Source organism: Mobula birostris, chromosome 2 (assembly GCF_030028105.1).
Source record: "Mobula birostris isolate sMobBir1 chromosome 2, sMobBir1.hap1, whole genome shotgun sequence".
Classification (NCBI taxonomy): Eukaryota; Metazoa; Chordata; class Chondrichthyes; order Myliobatiformes; family Myliobatidae; genus Mobula; species Mobula birostris.
In genome coordinates, this window is record NC_092371.1 from 8145116 (window position 1) to 8158030 (window position 12915).

The following is a 12915-nucleotide window of genomic DNA, read 5'->3' on the forward strand; positions in this document are numbered from 1 at the left end:
CGTTTTACAAACCCCATTTCCAAAAAAGTTGGGGTATTTTCCAAAATGCAATAAAAACAAAAATCTGTGATATGTTAATTCACGTGAGCCTTTATTTAACTGACAAAAATACAAAGAAAAGGATTTTCAATAGTTTTACTGACCAACTTAATTGTATTTTGTAAACATACACAAATTTAGAATTTGATGGCTGCAACACACTCAACAAAAGTTGGGACAGAGGCATGTTTACCATTGTGTTACATCACCTTTCCTTTTAATAACAGTTTTTAATCATTTTGGAACTGAGGATACTAATTGTAGTAGATTTGCAACTGGAAATTTTGTCCATTCTTGCTTGATATAAGACTTCAGCTGCTCAACAGTCCGTGGTCTCTGTTGTCTGATTCTCCTCTTCATGATGCACCATACATTTTCAATAGGAGATAGATCTGGACTGGCAGCAGGCCAGTCAAGCACATGCACTCTGTGTCTACAAAGCCACGCTGTTGTAACCCGTGCAGAATGTGGTCTGGCATTGTCCTGCTGAAATAAGCATGGACGTCCCGGGAAGAGATGTCGCCTTAATGGCAACATATGTCTCTCTAAAATCCTAATATACGCCTCAGAATCAATGGTACCTTCACATACATGCAACCCACCCATGCCGTGGGCACTGATGCACCCGCATACCATCACAGATGCTGGCTTTTGCACCTTTCGCTGATAACAATCTGGATGGTCGTTTTCATCTTTGGCACAGAGAACTCGACACCCGTTTTTTCCGAAAACTAACTGAAATGTGGACTCATCTGACCACAATACACAGTTCCACAGTCTTTCGGTCCATCTGAGATGAGCTCGGGCCTATAGAATTCGCCAGTGTTTCTACATAGAGTTGATGTATGGCTTCCTCCTTGCGTAATACAGTTTCAAGTTGCATTTCTGGATGCAGCGACGGACTGCGTTGACTGACAATGGTTTTCCGAAGTACTCCCGAGTCCAGGTGGCTATAATTGTCACAGTAGCATGACTTTTCTGTGCACTTTTCAATCTTATTTTAACTCTGTCCCAACTTTTGTTGAGTGTGTTGCAGCCATCAAATTCTAAATTTGTGTATATTTACAAAATACAATTAAGTTGGTCAGTAAAACTTTTGAAAATCTTTTCTTTGTACTTTTGTCAGTTAAATAAAGGTTCACATGAATTAACATATCACAGATTTTTGTTTTTATTGCATTTTGGAAAATATCTCAACTTTTCTGGAAATGGGATTTGTGTTTGCAAAAACCTACATTGGTGACCCTGATGCACTAGGATGATTCCAAGGTTATCGAATATGTCAGCCCACGCAGTTGCTTTGAAGCTGACAGAGTTTTGAGAGCAAAGTCTCTTCACTTGGTTCAAAATCTCTTCACTTGGTTTCTACGAGCTGAAGTTCAATTCATGCTTCAAGAAATCTCAGCAGACACCACCAAATATTTCCATGTAGTAACATCGCTCAACAACTCCACGGCTGCAAGGGTGGCGAGTCTGCTCCAAAACCCACCCAAACATGATAAATATTGATTGCTAAAAACTCACCTTTTCCAGACTTTTGGACTATCAGAGTCTGAGCATGCCAAACAGTTGCTCTCCTCGCCCGGCCTCGGAAATGCTAAGTTATCGTAACTGATGGACCACATGCTGTCTCTCTTGGCAAACCACCATCCTTATTTTATTTTTTAAATAAGTCTTCATGCAGCAAATGCCTGACCAAGTTCACATAGCCCCCGTTAACGCACCCATTATGGACTATAGGGAGCTTGCTAAAATGGCTGAAAGTCTACACTCAGTCGGGCAGCATTGCATCATTCCTCCTCCTTTCTCTACTTCAATAAGCCTGGTCAGCAAGACCCACGACATAAGGAAGCCCACAGCTGCGAAACAGACTATGCCGGGTATGTGTTTTTACCATGCTCACTCTGCAGGAACGCTAGGAAGTGCCGACCGCTTTGCGGCTTCGACGGTGCCAGCGCATCGGGACAACAGAGGTCGGTGAACACCGTGGGTTCCAGCTGCCAGGGCCATCTACTGTTCATTATGGAACTGCTTCAAGATGACACGGTTGCTCAAGTGAGTGTGCTGCCTTCATCGCCAGCTCTTTCCCAGAAGGTAAAGAGCCATGAAACCTTGCTGGAGTCCACCAATGGCAGCAAAATCCAGACTTATGGGACACAACGGGTGATATTCTGGGACCTTGTCCTGGTTAAAGTGGCTAAACCTCTGCTTGGCGTAAATTTCCTGTGTGCCCAAGGACTGCTGGTTGACCTTTAGAACTGCTGGCTTGTGGATATCCAAGGATTTTGGGTCATTACCCTTCTCCCCCAGTAAGTTCCCCACAACAATTATCAAGCATATGTACCACCGCATGTGAGCTTACTTAACCGCTGGATGAATTCACAAACCTCACCAAGCCCACGTTCTCCGCGACAGTCACAAAACATGGGGTCAAGCACCATATTTTCACAACTGGTCTGCCAGTTCATGCCACCGCACGTAGACTGGACCCAGAAAAGCTGGCAACCCCGAAGGGCGAGTTTGCCAACATGGAATGATGCAGCAATGTACAGAAATCGAATGGCCCCTGGGTTTCACCCCTCCGTATGGTTCCCAGGTCAGTTGGTGGTTGCCACCCATGTGGCAATTACTGACGCCTGAATTAGTTCACCAATCCCACATGTTACCCGGTCACCCACATCCAAGACTTTCCAGCACATTTAGCTGGAAAGTCAAAGTCAATTTAGTTAGGGGCTACCATCAGGTGCCTGTGTGCTTGGACAACATCCCCAAACCAGCTGTGATAACCCCAAATCGCCTCGAGTTTCCGTGCATGCCATTTGGGCTGAAAAATGTAGCACAGACTTTCCAACGGCTGATGAACTGTGTATTAAAAGACTTAGATTTTCTTTTTGTTTATCTGGATGACAAACTTGTCACCAGTGCATCCAAATCCGAGCATCTACATTATCTCCGCACACCTTTTGAGCACTTAAGTCAAAACGGGTTGATTATTAATGCTGTTAAATGCCAGTTTGGGTTGTCAACTATTGACTTTCTCCACCATCACATCTCCACAGAGGGTGCAAAATCCTTCCCATCAAAAGTAGCCACTATTATGGATTTCCCACTGCCCCACACTACTAAAAACTACTAGAATTTTTAGGCATGGTGAATTTCTATCACTGTTTCATTCCACAAGCAGGTCAACTTGTGCTTCCCCTGTACAGTGAGATTTAAGGTATATTTGGAATTCTCTTCCTCCAAGGGCTGTGGGTGTTTAATCTATGAGCATATTCAAATGTGATGAAAACAGATTTTTAGATCTCTTTCCTGAAGGCTTAAGGGGATCCAGCAGGAAGTAGAACAGTGGGATTGAGCGGCCTCCTCCTGCTTATGTCCTTATGTACAAATGCATTGAGAAACCAGAGGCTTGCTAAGTTCATCAATACTGTGGTCACTGTAGCTGCAAGAGATGGTCAGAGACTCAGTGTGGATTATACTGGCTCCTGGCTCCCCAAACCCTTTTCAATAAAGGGCCCAAAACTCAACCTTAGCTACATGGGATAAGGTACAGAGAATACAGAGGTGGCATCTTCTATAATGTAACACATTGACTGGGAAGGACCTGCATTGTCACTGGGACAAATTCAGTCATAGAACACTACATCACAGGAAGAGGCCCTTTAGCCCATTTAGTCTATAACAAGCTATTATTTTGCATAATCCTATCGACCCAAAATTTCCAATATAACAGCACTAAGAATATTTTCAACTCGCACAGCTCCCCACCATCTACACAAAGACAGCCAAGGATGAGTAACAGATACTGGGCTTGTCAGCAAACACCCACATAGGATGAATAAAAAACTATTTTCAAGTGAAAACAAGTGGAGCCATCATTAACATAGCCCCAATGTCATTGCTCCCTACAGCGTGCAAATTACACATTCGGTGCCAGGGTCCGAGTCACAAAAGTTACACTTGCTCTATTACTGATGTACCCTGACAGCTAGGAAATGTATTCCAATATACAGAGGCCATAAAGATACCAAAGAATCAATATAATGAAATTTCCCAAATGGCTTTCCAAGGTCAATCAATCCAACCCATCTACTGCTTTATATTTAGTGAGGAGCCAATGTAAAGCCTGATGTGTGTGTGTGTGTGTGTGTGTGTGTGTGTGTGTGTGTGTGTGTGTGTGTGTGTGTGTATACACACACACATCAAGCAGTATTATCATAGCACGTTTTCAATGGCAAAAATGCAACTATTTTGGACTATAGGAAACGTTGTGAAAATATGAATACACGAGCAAAGGTTATGAAGAAATTCCTTTACACAAAGTCTGCCAATGCTGGAAATCCATGGAAAGACAGCCAAGATGCTGGAGGGTCTCAGTAGTTCAGGCAGCATCTATGGAAAGGAATAAATAGTTGATGTTTTAGTCCAAAACCTGTCATCAGGACTTCTGAAGAAATTCCTTTGATTGTGATTCATATTTTTGCTCGATGAGGCAGTTTTCACTGGCAGAGCCCCTCTGGCCAACAATGAGGAACAAAGCCCGGGTTAGAATGACCCGACATACTAACATCAACCAACAACCCTGAGTAGACGCAATTTATATAATTGCAAACAATTAATTCTCTTTCGCTCCTGTCTCAACTCAATCTAGCTCCTCACTCTATGAACATAATCACGTAATCAATCACCACTTCCCTTCCAGATATGTCTGCTTCTCAGCCAGCCCCTCAGGGTGGAGTCTTTTCCCTCTGGTTTTGTGGGATTTGGGGTTGGTCATGAGGCCAACATGGAAACAGCAGACACTGCCATGGCCGGGGCAGCAGATTCTTTACGTGCAGATGGGGTGGTAATCTCCAGCCCCTTTTAAAAAAACTCAGTTTCTTCAGGGGCACGAGGCTTTCCGTGGCAGCCCAAGTGCTCGTCCTCCATTTTGAATAATCACATGCAAGGAAGACCAACAGGTCGGTAAGGAATGTCTCCCCCACCCCCCCCCCCACACCCAAGGAGGCTTTGAGAAAATCTACAAGTTGCTTCCCTGTCAAGAAGGTAATCACTTCCAAGACATTGCTCCCAGCAGTGGGCCTGTTTGCCTCTGTTGTGTTTACAAATGAAATAGCCTGCCCAGAGTGTAATGACGCCCTTAGTTCTGACTATTTCAGCTTAGGAGAGGATAGTTCACTTGGAGGAATGCATTACCTCTTTGGCAGTTTCAATATTAACAGTATTGGTGCTAGTAATAACACGGTTCATTATTCTCAACTCTGGTAGCCCTCAAGGCTGTATCCTCAGCCCCGATCCCCTGTACAATCACAACAGTGTGGCCAGATTCTGCTCTACTCCATCTACAGGCTTGCAGATACCCTCTTAGTGGACCATATATCACATATCAATGAGTCGGAATGCAGGAAGTTGATAAGAGAGCTTGGTGACGAGAGGGCATGTAGGAACGAGATGTTTCAGCTAGTTGAGTAATGTCGTAGCAACAACTTTGCATTTAACATCAGTAAGACCAATGAACTGAATCAGGCACCAAAACAAAAGGGGTGGTCATTGATTTCATGAAGGGGGACGGTGCACATGCTCCTGTCTACATCAATGGTGATGAGGTTGAGAGGGTAGAGAGGTAGAAGCACCCAATCTGTCCAACCACGGCCCAGACAGCTTACCGGTGCCTCTACTTCTTCAAAAGATGGCTAAAGAAACTTAGCATGCCCCTGTCACCCCGTCACCGTATTTTATCAACACACAAGACATAGCACCCTATTTGAATGCATCATGGTTGGTATGGTAACTGCCTTCCACTTAACCACAAGAAACTGCAGAGTTGTGACCACTGCTCAGCACATTTGGAAGCCAGCCTCTGCTCCATGGACTCTAGTCTACAGTTCCTGCTGCATGGGTAAAGAAACCAGCATAATCAAAATCCCACCCAGCCCAGACATTGCCTCTTCTTCCCTCTCTTATTGGGCAGGAGATACAAAAGCCCAAAAGCACATAACACCAGGTTTAAGGACAGCTTAAATTATTTTTAGACCATTATTAAACTCTTGAATTGTCCCCTAGTATGATAAAATGTACTCTGGACAGTACAATCTATGTCATTATGATTTTGCACCTTATTGCCCCACTCCACTGCACTTTTTCTGTAGCTGTTAATCTTTATTCTGCACTCTTATTATTTTACCTTGTTCTGCCTCAATACGACCTGGCTGGTGGCGAAGCGGCATCAGTGCCGGACTTTGGGACGAAAGGTCCCGAGTTCGAATCCAGCTGACTCCCCTGCACGCTTTCCATCCATGCTGGGTTACAAGCTGGTGAGCTCTTTGGAAACTCACCTGGCAGAAGGCAATGGCAAACCATTGTTGTAACTTGCCATCAGAGAGGCGAAATCGTCCGCTAACCGGAGAAACTCCAGAAGCGACATACCTTTCCTTTCCTACCTCAATATACTGTTGGAATGAATTGATCAGTACGGACAGCATGCCTTTTCACTGCACCTCGGTACACGTGACAATTATAAACTGATTTATCAGTGTTTTGAGGTGCATGCTGTGGGTAGCCAATGTTTCAGATGTGCACAAGTTCACAATCTGCGTTACCTTGAGTTTTTCAAACACGTCAGGTGGCCAAAAGCTACAGAGCCGTACAGAAGTTGATGGTACTTTCATCATCAGCATCCCCCTTTACTGAGAGGCGCTCTCAAAATATGGCAAGTGACTATACAATTCCTAGGGATGTCATTGCCAACCTCACATTGGGGTAATGAGAGGTTGGGATACCCTTGGCTTCAGAGTGGAAGCAAATTAGATTGCACAGTTTCTCAACTTCACCCGGTTCCACTCCAGCTTCCTGCTGTGGTGGAGCTGATGGACAGAGTACAACAACAACAAGCACTAGGAAGATGACAGAGGCATGTGTTTTTATTTTATTTAGCGGTACAGCACAGAATAGGCTCTTCCAGACCTTTGAGCCGTGCCGCCCGTGACAAACCTGATTAACCCTAACCTAAATTACAGGACAATTTACATTGACCAATTAACCTACTCAGTACGTTTTTTAGACTGTGGGAGGACGTACAGTTTCCTTAAAGAACAACACCAGAATTCAACACCAAAACGGCCCGAGCTGTAATAGTGTTGCACTAACCGCGACACTACCAGTGTACATCGTGTTTGATGTAGACCCTTTGGTTTAAATCATGGTTTGCATGTCTTCATGGAGTGGTCCTGTATTTGTCACAGAGACAAGTTTCAGAAGGATACTAAACTAATAGCCAAAATTGACCACATGCAAGAGTCACTATAATCATTCTTGACATGGAAAGATTAGCCTTATTTCTTACAAGTACATATTAACATACAGTGAAAGGTGTTGCTTTGTATAAACAACCAACACAGTCCAAGGGTTGCGCTGGGAGTAGCCCACAAGTGTCACCATGCTTCCAGAGACAAAACAGCCTGTCTAGAAGTCACTAAGCCTAACTCATACATCTCTGGAATCTGAGAGGAAACTGGAGCTCCCAGAAGAAACCCACGTGGTCGTGGGGAGAATTTACAAACTGCTTACAGATAGCGCAGGGAATTGAACCCCAATCTTAAAGCTGGTGCTATAAAGCATTACACCAACTGCTATTCTACCATCCTGCCCTCTTGAAAGTAAGATATCCAACTGAAAGATATAAAAACTGACTTCAGTCCAACCCTCAGCAGCCAGCTACAGATGTGCATTTTGTCAGCAAGACCTCCAGGGATAAGAAATATGGCTAAATTCCAACCCAGCTCACCACAATCCAAACGGGAGCACAATCTATTAAAGAGCAATCAATAATGGAGCCATGGACCTCCCACTCCCTCCTCTCCATTCAGCAAGCCCCTGAATGTCCATCACACCCATCATACCACCCTACTCGCAATGACAAAAGCAATGTCCCCCGCTGATATCATTCCCATGGCTCGTCCAATTACACATCAAGGAGGGTGACTTTCATGGCAACCAATGAGACATATTTAGATGCCTCAATTTATTTTTCCCATATGAAAATATTTGCCTTTGTCATCAACTGGCAGCCAAACAATCCACGCAAAAGGTTTGGAAAGCACTCAAGTAACCGCTGTCTTCCGTGAAAAGATTCAGGTGAAAATTGCAATTATATGTGGAGTTTCTCAAATACATTGCACTTAAAATAATTTTAAACGAACAATACATGTACATACATTTCTCAAATATTTTGTACAGTAAAAAAGTTCCCTCATGTAAATTTAATTGTTCCTTGGAGTCACAGGTGCAGCCAAAGCTAACTAGGGTACTCAGAAATTTTTTGTCAAGGGTCAGAGAGTGGACCCTTTGGGCCACTGGGAAAACAAAGTCCAACTGGAGTTATTAGAAATTGGACACTTGCCTTCAAATATTTCAGTATGTTATTGCACAACGTGCTGAACTGCTTGAAAGCCTGGCACAAGCACCTCTTGGTACTCATCCCAAAGGTGGTGCTTGGTTCCATTTCTGTGACATAGATAGCAATATCGGCATCAAATTCGGAGATAAGGATACGTAACGGGCTTCATTAACTGAAACTTGGATCTGAATTCTTCCGATCCACATCCGATGCACTTAAATCACTTCTCAAAAAACAAGGAATAGAATCAAACACTACTCCAGATTGGCATGCCATCTTGAAATTAGTTTTTCCGAATCAGGTTTATCTCACTAACAATGTGGATCGGACAGTTCCCGGAATACCTGAGATTTGATGGTATCCAGCTTCCTATACACTGTCACATCAAATATGCCCTGTGCAGTTATGGCATAGGATGTAATATAAACAACCTTCCATACAATTTCATCAAATATTCTTAGGACCGGGACAATGGGATAAAAATTTAATCACCCAAGGTTATTAAGGGCGATAGCCTAGTTAAAAAGAAGTCAACCAGGTAGTGGCGCAGAGTGCTGATTACACTGTCATAACGGACCCCAGATCAATCAAGGCACACTAACAGTCAGCTGTCCGTCAATGACTAGCAATCATATGCCCTCCTCTAACACAGGGTGAAAGAGGGAATTCCAACAATACATGAAACCACCAGCTAAATATCTTGAGCATTTACTCAGAGTAGTGTGAGCAGTTTTGGGTCCTTCGTCTAAGAAAGGATGTGCTGGCACTGGAGAGGGTCCAGAGGAGGTTCACGAGAATAATCCCGGCAACATATGAGGAGTAACACACATCAAAGTTGCTGGTGAACGCAGCAGGCCAAGCAGCATCTGTAGGAAGAGGTGCAGTCGACGTTTCAGGCCAAGATCCTTCGTCAGGGCAACTTTGATGTGTGTTCGTTCACCAGCAACTTTGATGTGTGTTGCTTGAATTTCCAGCATCTGCAGAATTCCTGTTGTTAACATATGAGGAGTGTCTGGGCCATTACTTGCTGGAGTTTAGAAGAATTTCTGGGGGGAGGGGAGAGAATCTCATTCAAACCTATCATATATCGAAAGGCCAAGAGTGGGCGTAAAGAGGATGTTTCCTACAGTGGGGGAGACTAGCACCAAAGGGTGCAGCCTCAGAATAGAGGGACATCCCTTTAGAACAGAGATAAGGAGGAATTTCTTTAGCCAAAGGATGGTGAATTTGCAGAATTCATTGCCACATTCAGCTGTGGAGGCCAAGTCATTGGGTATATTTAAAGATAGGCTGTTGATTGGTAAGGGCATCAAAGTTTACGGGGAGAAGGCAGCAGAATGGGCCGAGGATAATAAATCAGCCATGATGGAATGGCAGAGCAGACTCGATGGGCTGAATGTCATAATTCTGCTTCTATGTCTTATAGCATAGTTGTCACAAGTAAATTTTATTATTAACGTACATATTTCTCACCATAGACAACCCTGAGACTCATTTGCCTTTCCTTGTGGGCATACTCACTAGACTATTAACTATAACAGAATCAATGAACGGCTGCCAAACTAGTGTTTTCAGGCAGAGTGCAGAAGACAACGAACCGTACAAATGCAGAAAGAAGAAACAATAATATATTAAAGTAATAACTATTGAGAACACAAGATGAAGAGTCCTTGAAAGTGAGTCCATTGGTTGTGGGAATAATTCAATGATGGGGCAAGTGAAGTTATCCCTTTTCTTCAAGCGCCTGATGGTTGAGGGGTAGTAACTATTCCTATACCTGGTTGTGTAAGTCCTAAGGGCACTTGTACCTTCATCCTGATAGCAGCAGCAGCAAACAAAAAAGAGCATGTCCTGGGCAGTGGGGGGTCCCTGATGATGGATGCTGCTTTACTATACGAGTGTTTCACATAGATGTGCTCAATAGTTGGGAGGGCTTTACCCATTATGGACTGGGCTGTGTCCACTACTTTTTGTGGAATTTTTATCACAGATTCAACAATACGTAATTTTCTAGAAAATTACAATAGACTAAACTGACCATTTATTGTAAAATCCCAATTTCACTATTACCATTCTGGGAAGATTCCTTGGGATCTATGTCTTGACTAGTCCATGGCAATTAGTAGATTTTTAATATCCATAGGCCAATGATACACAAGCAACATATACTCTGTGCTAATTTCATCCATAGTTCACATTTTAAAAAATATAGAATACAACTATCAGGAATATAACTTCTCAATTATCTCTCCAACAATAGACAAATCAAACGTCAACAAAAATAAATGCTTACTCTCTACAATATACGGCCAAAATTGCAAATACGGGTTTGAAAATGAACAAAAACTGCGTAGGTTAAAAATACATAAAGCACTAGTGAGATTCTGCCAGCAGTATAAATGTTCCAAATAAGCCGAGAACTTTAAATATATAAAAAAAATGCTGTTTGTGACATATAGCACCCAGAACTGCAAAAACACCCAAAAGTAACTGAATGAATGTGATTAAAACGAATTTAAACCAAAAATGTTCAAGCACTTGCAACTACAGACAAATATTTAACTAACTTCAAAATATTCACGACAGTATTGGGCCATTTCCTAATGCCAATGCTATACAGATATGTAGATGTCAAATAATCCAAATGCCACGAGAAATTAATTTGCAGTTTCCAGATGAGAAATTCAAAATGAGAAACTATGATCTGACTTTGAATGTGGATGAGCAGCAGGCACTAAAGTGTCTGAAGCCATTAATTCCAGCCAGAGAATGTCACTTTTCAACAAACTACCACTTAATAACAAAATAATGCTCTAACTGTATACGCAAGTCACCACCTCAACAGCAAGCACAGCTCTACTGCATTATTGCAACTGCACCTCAGCAGCAGAATAATATCATGCTCTAACTCGAATGCACCTTTACAAAACTGCAGGGTAGCAGAATACTGCATGGCATTAACTGCAGCTCAAAGTGACATAAGGCCGCAAACACGACCATATCTGAGCAGTAGAATAATTCATGGCAGTGCAAGTCATTATTAAACAGCACATTCACTTGAGCAACCCCACAAGCAATCCTAGAAGATGCAGGGCAAGATTAATAAACACCCACAAGCACAGTTTGCAAATTTGCCTCCCTATATAGTGGTGCAGCTCGTAGAGTCTCACAATGTCAGACACGGGTTCGAAGCTGACCTCCAGAGCTGTCTGCATGTTTTTCCTGTGACTGCACGGATTCCCTCCCACATCACAAAGGTGATAGATTATTTAGAGATGCAGCGCCGAACAGAACCTTCTGGCCCAATGAGCTGTACCACCCAGCGACCCACCTATTTAACCCTAGCTGATCACAGGACAATTTACAATGACCAATTAAGCTACTAATTGATACATCTTCGGAATATGGGTGGAAACAGGAACACCCGGTAGAATCCCACGCAGTCAAGGGGAGAGCGTACAAACTCCTTACAGACAGCACCGGAACTGAGCTCTGAACTCCAGAATGCCCGAACTGTAACCATTACACTACTGTGGTGCCAATTCAGCACTCAAAATTTCCCCCAGTGTGTGGGTGAACAGGAGAATCGGGGGGGGAAGTTGACGGGAAGAGGAAAAGCATAAATAAAGGAATTAAAGTAAATGGGTAGTTGAAAGCTGGCAGGGACTCAGAGGTATGGTTCCATGCTGTCTCTATGAAGTTTTACAAATCTACTTTTACAATAAAAGCAGGAAATGTGAAAAGTTCACTTCTACATCTGAAGTCATTTTGCATATAAAAAGTGGAAGGTAAATGGAAACTTTGTGGCCTACACAAACACTCTGACATGGTGGATTAAAAGCTAACAGTGTTGAAGGATCTGAGTGGATCAAACACCATCTGAACGTTTGGGGTTGAGAACCCATGTCAGGGTAGGTGTGTGGAAAGAAGGAGGAGAAATAGAGGTGGTCAAGTTGGGGGGGGGGTGAAGGAGACTGCAGATGAGGGACAAGTTGGGGAGGGCAGCTGATGGGACTGAGTGGGGGGTGAAAAGGGGAGGGAGATGATGTGGTGGGGAAATGGCGGTGAGAGGATGAGGGAAAGGATGATGAGGGGGTGTAAGGGGATGGGATGAGATGAGGGGAATGGGGTAGTCAGTGTGAGAGGATGAGATAAACGTGAGAGGTAGGAGTGTAGAGGTGAGGAGAATGAGCTGGGGAGGGGGCATGGCGAAGGTTGAAAGGGGATGGGGATTGGGAATAGGAAGCGCGTTCATGTTGACTGCGCGTGCGAGATTTTCCCGCCGAGGGCGGAGGTTGAAGGCGCACGTGCACAGGGCCGTGGTGAGGGGAGGAGGGCGCGATTTAAGGGCTCGGGAGCGCGCAAGTACATCTTCCCCCCCCCCACACACACACACACACACACACACAATATAAACCATCCGGGGCCCTCTGGTGAACAACACCGCCCCCACCAAACAATATAAACCATCTAGAGTC

The 12915-nt window shown here is 43.7% G+C and overlaps 1 protein-coding gene across 2 annotated transcripts in view; it reads right to left on the reverse strand.

The window, feature by feature from the left end:
* adar (adenosine deaminase RNA specific) overlaps window positions 1-12915 on the reverse strand; it is a 110362-nt gene that overhangs the window by 96784 nt on the left and 663 nt on the right. The gene's annotated exons all lie outside the window — the stretch shown is intronic.